The sequence below is a fragment of the Cupressus sempervirens genome, chromosome 5 (genome assembly GCF_028749045.1).
Source record: "Cupressus sempervirens isolate cs-2001-9-10 chromosome 5, ASM2874904v1, whole genome shotgun sequence".
NCBI classification, from domain to species: Eukaryota; Viridiplantae; Streptophyta; class Pinopsida; order Cupressales; family Cupressaceae; genus Cupressus; species Cupressus sempervirens.
The window spans coordinates 444,332,925-444,341,213 of record NC_143122.1 but is presented as its reverse complement, the minus strand read 5'-3'; the positions used below and the strand labels follow the sequence as shown (position 1 = coordinate 444,341,213).

Below are 8,289 nucleotides of genomic sequence, written 5' to 3'. Positions count from 1 at the left end.
GTGAGAATTAGGGATAGAATTTAAAAAAAATTCATGGTCAAATTAGTGAACAACAAATGGATTTGATGGGGGTTGCATTATTTGGTAGAATGTAGAGGACTTTAGAAATTTTAGCTAAGACTAATGTCTGTCCATTGGGCCAGAGTCACCTCCTATTACCTGATTTATCATTGCCCTTTAAATCTTGAATTCATTGCACAACTAAAATGCATCCCCTTTGAAGAATCACTAGTACATTTGAGCCCATTTTTAGGCCAAATTTTTTGACCATATATTAAAATGGGGTAAAATTGGTCAGAATAGGCAAGGAAAAATGTCTATTTTTAAAAATTCATGCCCGTCTTGGTTAAAATTTTGACCAACACGGGCTTGTTATGTTAAAATCAAAAAAGTTTTATTAGAAAAATTGCAACAATGACATTGAATTTGCAATGATTGAATGCATTGTTTATATAGATTACAAGTTCCCTTTGATAGATAGAAGGCCATTAGGCTAAGTGGCATGTCTGAGAAGGCATATACTAGATCCATGAATGTAATGAAAAATGCACTTGGAGTCAGGTAGGTTAATTATCTAAATTGAATCAGTTGCAATTATTTGTCTGTTTTCTCTTTTGACATTAATGGATTATATTAAAAAATGATGATGAGTCTACACTTTTAATTTGCCTTGTAGGCCAACGCTGGACATCCGAGAACTTTGAATCTAGGTTGGATGTCTTAGATTGATTGGGTCTTCCTAAAGAGTCTTGTCTTTGTAAGTTTCATTTTCCTTGACTCAGTTTTCAGCTCTCAAATGGTCTTTTTACTTAAACTTTGAACCTTTTGCAACTTACTAGTCAAATATTTATATAGTGCTCTATGGACCTTGAGAAACCAGGTTTCCTTAGTTCAGATTTCAAGACCCAAATGGTTTGTTTTCTTGGATTTCCAATCTTTTGAAATTTATGGCTCAAAGGCTTATAGTATGCTCTGTGCTTGGGGAAATTATTAGGGTGGGTATAATGATTTCATCGGAGTAAGGCCTAAGGGCATGCCAAATGAAATCCTATGCTCTTATACTTTGACCTTGAGCTCTCTAACAAGTGTGGGGTTAGAATATGATCCCCGAGTCTTGTCAGCCCAAAACCATGATCGAATATGCAATTCTAATATTAACCTTATACAGATACAAAGAAAGATTTATAGCTGCTCTACCAGAGTCCCAGAGATCAAGTGCTAATTTTGGTCATCCAGTGTTCACTGTAGTAGCTTTTTACCTATGTGCAAGAAGAAATAAGGTTTGTTTGTACTTGCATATTTCAAGCTTGTTATTAGGCCAATAATAATCCTTTGATTCTATAGTCAATATGAATGAAGGATATAACCTAGGAGTAGTTTTTTTCTCTTTTTCCTTTTTCTTTTAATTTAACAACTTGAACAAAATTCAAATCCTTACTCTTGTGTTGCTTTTTATCATCACACATATGACAATGCTACAATAATGGCCTCAAGTTAGTCTTCTCTAAACTTTGGTTTCTTGTTTATCCATATACCCACCCTAAGTTCTGGAACTTTTTGTGCAAAAATCTAACTTATTTATCTAGATGCAATTAAAAGTTGATAGGATGAAACTAATTGAGATATGTGGTACATCAGACTTTGAGTTTTCAAATGTGAGTGTTCTTTTTGGGTGCATAGAAATCTTGAAGGTTTTTTAATATTATTCACATTGTCAATTTGTAGATGCTAACTAAATCAAACAAGGAAACCCTCTCGATGATTTATGTTTGTTCTTAACTACACACACACACACACACACACACACACACACACACACACACACACACACACACACACACACATATATATATAAAATTGTTTGGGCTAGGTTGCAACATCTATGAATGATCTCTATTTTGATGTTGTGGGAATTGTTAAAGAAAAGAAGGATCCAAAATCTATGAAAAAAAATAGAGGTGTGTTTTCTTTAGAGGCTATTTTGTTTATGTGATGACATTGATTTTTTAACCTTTGCATATTTTTTATATGGCAAGTTCTTTTCATTAATTATGGTCAAGTTTAGACTAGGTTCATTCTTGTTACTTAATAGATGCATTCTTATATTTTTGTGCTTGCTTGGTGCTGAAAAGTTTGAAAGATTATTTCAGGCTTGTTTACATTGTAGTGATTGTGGCCTTTACAAATTTATCCCATATAAAATTCATATGGGCTGGCATGTCTCAGATCCTTATTGTTGAAGATTTCAAAGTGCATTGTACTCTTATGTCTTAAATTGGTTTTTCAGACCAACTGCATAATCATTTTTCTATTCTTTACATGGTTGAATTTATTTTGACACCATCTTTAACTGTTTCTTAGGTTCACATTGATTTAGTATGGAAAATTGGAACAAAAGCTTGGTCTAAATTCTGGTTGTTATGATTGTTGTAGGCAACTAAGTGTATTGGGTGTGTATGGATAGAACTTTTGGATGCATTTCCAAGCAAGAGAATACGTGAAGACGAGGAAGAATCTGACAATAGTGGTGAATCAATTGATGATGAATATGAACTTGAGGTAACTCGGTTCATATATTATACCTAAAAGTTTACGAAGTTATTTTTATATATTTGATGTTATTCCAATGTGGATAGACATGCAATGCATTTCTCATATAATAATTAATAACTAAGGATGTAAAATCAACTTAGCTGCATTGTTTTATGTGAAAGAATGTGTTTCTTAGTTAAGCATTGGTACTTGAGTGTTTCTTTTATTGATGATTGGAAGCACAAGCTTATATTTCTGCATGTTTGAAGGATGCTGTAGTTAAACATGATAATATTCTATTGTAACTATAGTAACATTCCATTTGCATGGTAGTGAAATGGTGTAGGAAAAGTGTAAGTGGAATTCAAATATTCACATCCAATTAAAACACAAGGAAAAAAACTTGGGGGTTAACTAAACAAAACACTAGCTCTTATAAAAAAGCTACATTATGTTCTAAGAGCTTGAGAGAGCCCATCTGACTGTAGTGTTTGTATCCCTTGCCTAGTTTCCTAGTTTAAATTACAATCTAGATCACTATGAGATTTTCATATGTTTCCTTTATTGTGAAAACCTTTCTCTTGGATGGTTTAGCCTTTTCGAAGATGACACCAAAATAGTCTAGTTCAATAGTTGATGTTGAAACAGTTAAACTTAGAGCTCTATACAATGACATTGCCGCAAAAATCCAAGGAAGTTTGTTTCAAATGTCCTTTTTAAGCTAAAATATCTAAGCCTCCCTTGGATGCTAACCTTACTCTTGATTTTGATTATGTGAATACAAGAAAAAGAGATGGCTGAATTGTTGAGAATAAGATTGGTTGGATTGGCTGTGATGGGGTAGAATCTAGCTCTCAACATTGTAGAAAAAGGCTTCCCCATCTCAGTCTACAATCAGAGCCTAGAAAAGGTAGATGAGATAGTAGATAGAGCCAAGCTGGAAGGAAATTTGCCAGTAAAAGGCTTCCATGATGCCAAGGAATTTGTGCTCTCAATCCAGAAGCCTAGAATCATAATCCTTCTAATTAAAGCAGAGCCCCCCGTGGAAAAATCAATTGAGACTCTGGCTGCCCACATGGAAGAAGGGGATTGTATTGTGGACAGTGGGAATGAATGGTATGAAAACACAGAGAGAAGGCAGGACGAGGCAAAGAAGAGGAGGCTTCTATATTTGGGCATGGGGGTTTCAAGGGGTGAAGAGGGTGCCAAGAATGGCTCTTCTCTTATGCTTGGAGGGTCATATGAGGCTTAAAAGTATATTGAGGATATAATTGTTAAGATTGCTGCACAGGTGGACAGTGGCCCTTTTGCTACCTATATTAGAAAGGGTGGATCCAACAATTTTGTCAAGATGGTGCACAATGGGATCGATTATGGTGACATGTAGCTTATTGCAAAGGCTTATGATGTGTTGAAGTCTATAGGTAAGGAAATTCAAGATTCAATTATTTCTCACTTTCTATGAGTGCTTTTTTTTGGTGGGTGATATGATTTGCTGAAGTCTATAGGTAAAGAAAATTAAGAGTCAATTTGGTTTCAATTTCACAATCCTCTCATCTGTGGTCATTATTTCTAACAATTTGGAGTTGTAACTTTCCAACCCATCATCCTAGGTAGAAGATGATTAGGATCATCCTTCATATTTAGATGAATTTATAAAATGTAAATCCCAATTATCAAGGAAATCCTATCTAAACTTTTGTCGAATTGAACTGATGCATGCAATTCCTCACAAATAATAAAAAATAGTTACAAAAGCACCCAAGAATCTGAGTAGATATGGATCAAACTCTGATACAGTAAAACTCAATATTCTACCTTAACATTCACCACTTTCCTCCCTTATTATAAGATCCAAAAAGGCATCCTTTGTGTGGTTGCAGATTTTTTGCATACAAGACAAGTGGAACCTACTTTATGATAGTAGCTATACAATCTCCATGAAATAAAAACTGTATTGTAATCTTATCAAAATAAAAATGTTATTCCAATCTCAATTATCTAGAAGTAGTTTTTACAACTTGAACCCAATTTCTAACTAAATCCACCTTTGGAAACACCATATTATGATCTTCAAAACTCTGCATTAGATAACTGCTGCCAACCTTAATTATGACTGAAAGGAGATCGACGCTTCTATATCAAATCCTCAAAATCTTGAAGTATTGAACTGCTCGGTTTAAGATAAAATTATTTTTTGTTTAAGATGTGCCAACTTGACTGTTTATTGTTTCTTGAATCCATGCCAAGATAGCCAAACTTAGACTCTTTTATATTCTAGTATTTTTTCACTTTCTTTATTTTGAATTTTTTTGGACATTTGGGTGGTCCAACTAGGAGGTGGATTAGCTGCCTTGCTGCATGATTGTATCATGCTTTTATCCTCTTTCTATTCATACATATCAATAGCTTTAAGATGTAGAAGATCTTTTGGAAAATCCAAAGGAAATAAGTATCATTGATTGATTTTCATGGAATCTTGTATTGACAAGAATTCTTCATTGTAATTTGTTACATTGGCCTTTTTCAAATCAATCCTTTTGCACATACACTATAGTAGATCACCAACTATGTTTTTCCTTTTTTAGCATCCTCCTATGAGCCTTCTCTTCACAGGTTTCAATATTTGGTCACTTCTAAATATCCTTTTTCATGGTTTCAAAGAAATTCTTCATCCCTTAAAAAATAGTTCTATTGTGTGAACTCTTTACAAGAGTGGGTATACACCATTTTCAAAGGGACATACTTAGTGAAGCAATTAACTGAATTGTTAAAGAAAATTATGCATACAACCATTTCCACAGTCTTCATTTGTATCTGAGGAAACAATGTAACAACTTTCCTATCATTCAATGAATCAATTTTCATTGCTCTTAAGCTTGAGAATAACATCCACAACTACACTGTGGTCATGCTCATGGCTTCTTCCATAAATTATACCAGGCATGACTCAGAATTTCATTTCTCCTTATAAGATGCATCTTTGTGGTATTCACAAGCTATAGTGTGAGCAATCTTGGAAAATTGATCCACGACAATGACCAAAATATACCATCAAAACCTCTGTGTATGACTCAATATAAAATCCATGCTAATACATTGCTTACATTTTTAAATTTTCCAAGATACTAAGTATCAATATTTTGCCTAGTTTTAGTTGCCTAAGCTTGGCAAGTTTTCAAATGTAACATCTGTTCACTTAGATCACAATATCTCAAGTCTTAGAAGACAAATATTTACACTCTTCTAGTTGTTTCAATATTTTATTTCTCCCATATTATTCTAATAGCTAACTAACATGTGCTTCATATAATATGGTCTTCCTCATGGTAGCTTGAGGACAACACAATTTCTTTTCTCTAGAATAAAATTGATCGTGCATCATGAAGTCCAAATGGGAACTCATAATGCCTATATTTGATTCTTTACAAGGATTATTAGTGGCTCGAAGGGCTGGATTTTAGTGTAATACATCCTTGAGATGTTTCAAACCTGCCAACTCATTAGTCATAGCTATAAATGAAATCCTTTGAGAACCAGAGCATTGGTAACCATATTTATCTTCCCTACCTTATACTTGATAATAAATGTGAAACTCCACAAATAACTAGACCATTTAATATGGGGAGCATGTAGTTGTTCTTGAGTTTGCAAGCATTGTAAAGCTTGATTATCCATATTTAATGTGAATATAAATGTATATTGATGCTTGAAAGCTAGATTTGTTGGCCTTGCCTATAAATGATTGATATAGCTTATGTTCACTGGGTTCTTTTTTAGGAGGACATCACTTGGAAATGTTCAATATTTGGATCTATATTGTGTGGTCCTCTCATGGGATTTAAGTTGAAATGTTTTTTTTAGAACTTAACAAAAGCTTAAGCTTAATCACTTTATAATAGTCAATCATAGATGTTCTTAGTTATGGCCCTTATAATGTCCACAAATTTTTTATTGCTTGGACAAAGGATTTTCTGGTCTCTGATCTGTAAGCATGAAATTCCAATTTTGACTTGAATTTTTAGACCAGCCACTAATATATAGGCCATTCCTATCTACAATGCAACCTCTTTTGGTTATGTGGTGTAGGTCGAAGTGGATAAATTTTAATTAACTTGTTCTTATTGCCAAGTTTGCATAGAGCTTTATATTTCATAGGATCTCAAAGACTTCAGTAATATGTAAATTGATGGTAGATACCATATTAGAGGGCTTTGGTTATCCATATTATGTGGCAATGAACTCAAAGCTTAATTGTATATTTGCTCAACTAAAAGTAGTCTCCTTCCACAAGGTTTCACAACTCTCAATGCAAGTTGTTGATCCTTATGTTGCTAAAGGGCTCAAGTCAAAGCCAAACATAATCGGTTGAAGATGGTGGTATAACCTCTGGTGAAGTTTTTGAAGCCATGCAAACTTGATGTTTTGTGCAACATCAAGGCAATTTAGGAGTCAAATTTTAACCATATATAACTTCTTAGTGTTATGTGTGATTTTGTGCAACAACATGAAAAAAATGTTTTCAAAATTTAGGGAACCCTCTTAGGCTTAGATGTTTCAACATAAACTAGTATAAGTAATGCATGTCTTAAATTTTCTAAATTGCCAATTCTTAGGTTCCAACATCTCCACATATTTTTGTTCATCTTATTTCACTCATTATTAAATAGATAAAACATGAATTTTTTAGCATCTGTACATGAAAGATTTTGTCATTTGTTGAAAGTCCAATAGTTTGATGGTCCAATGTGCTAGAAAAACAAAATATTGTGAATTTCTATATTAGGATTCATTGGTTTGTAAATGATAAATTCATAGATTAACAAAGATTGCTTTGGGGCAAGTGTAAATATAGCCTCAAAATGTTTTCACCAATTTTAGCCAACCAGCACGATTTTACATGCGCCCAGTGATTGTAAGTGAAGTCTTTTGAACATTACAATATCAAAATTTTATTGCATATAAAAATAAAATATTGAGGCTATAATATATGTTTGACAACAGATAGTGGCCCTGGAACCCTTCGTGAAGGCTGTAAACAGAAGGAACCTCTGTGGATTATTTTTGAAGTGTCAATAATGATTAATCTTTTGTCTTATTTGAGAGTTTCCTCATAGAAGACAATTGATGGACTTGGGCATCGAATAAAGCAAGTGGGCAAGGGCTTACAGTTAAAAGAGTGTGAACATATCATTATAAATAATTTAGAATTTGAAGGTGGTCGACGGCCTGATGTTGATGGAATTCAAATAAAGCCAAATTCATGGCATATATGGATAGATCGTTGTAGCCTTAGTGATTATGATGATGCACTTAATGATATCACATGCCAAAGTACTAATATAACTATCTCAAGGTAATTTAACATTTTTTTAGTTTAGTCTGATTCAAGTAGTGCTTTAAAGAGCTATCAGTTGCCATAGGACCTTGAAAATAACATATATATTAATAGTCTTAATTATGTAACAAGCATATATAACTACATTTCTACCATGCCTCTAGTTAATTCGTACATGCTTGTCTTGGATTGGAAAAACCTATAACTGGATCTTTGTTTGAAAAAATATTTTCTCTTATCATGATCTAGCTTGCTTCCAAAATACCTTGGGATATAATTATCATTCAGTCTTCTTACAATCATAATTGATTCCTACTTTCAGTAGCCTATATGCTATATGCTGATATGATTAGAATAGAAAAAAAAAGGCCTTAGAAAAAAATATTTGCCTACTTGGCTTAGTTGTGGATTGTGGCTGT

The 8,289-nt window shown here is 33.3% G+C and overlaps 1 pseudogene; it reads left to right on the top strand.

Moving 5' to 3' along the window:
- Positions 1 to 279: 279 nt before the first annotated feature.
- On the top strand, positions 280 to 2,692 carry LOC149556698 (origin of replication complex subunit 6-like; annotated as a pseudogene).
- Positions 2,693 to 8,289: the final 5,597 nt, after the last annotated feature.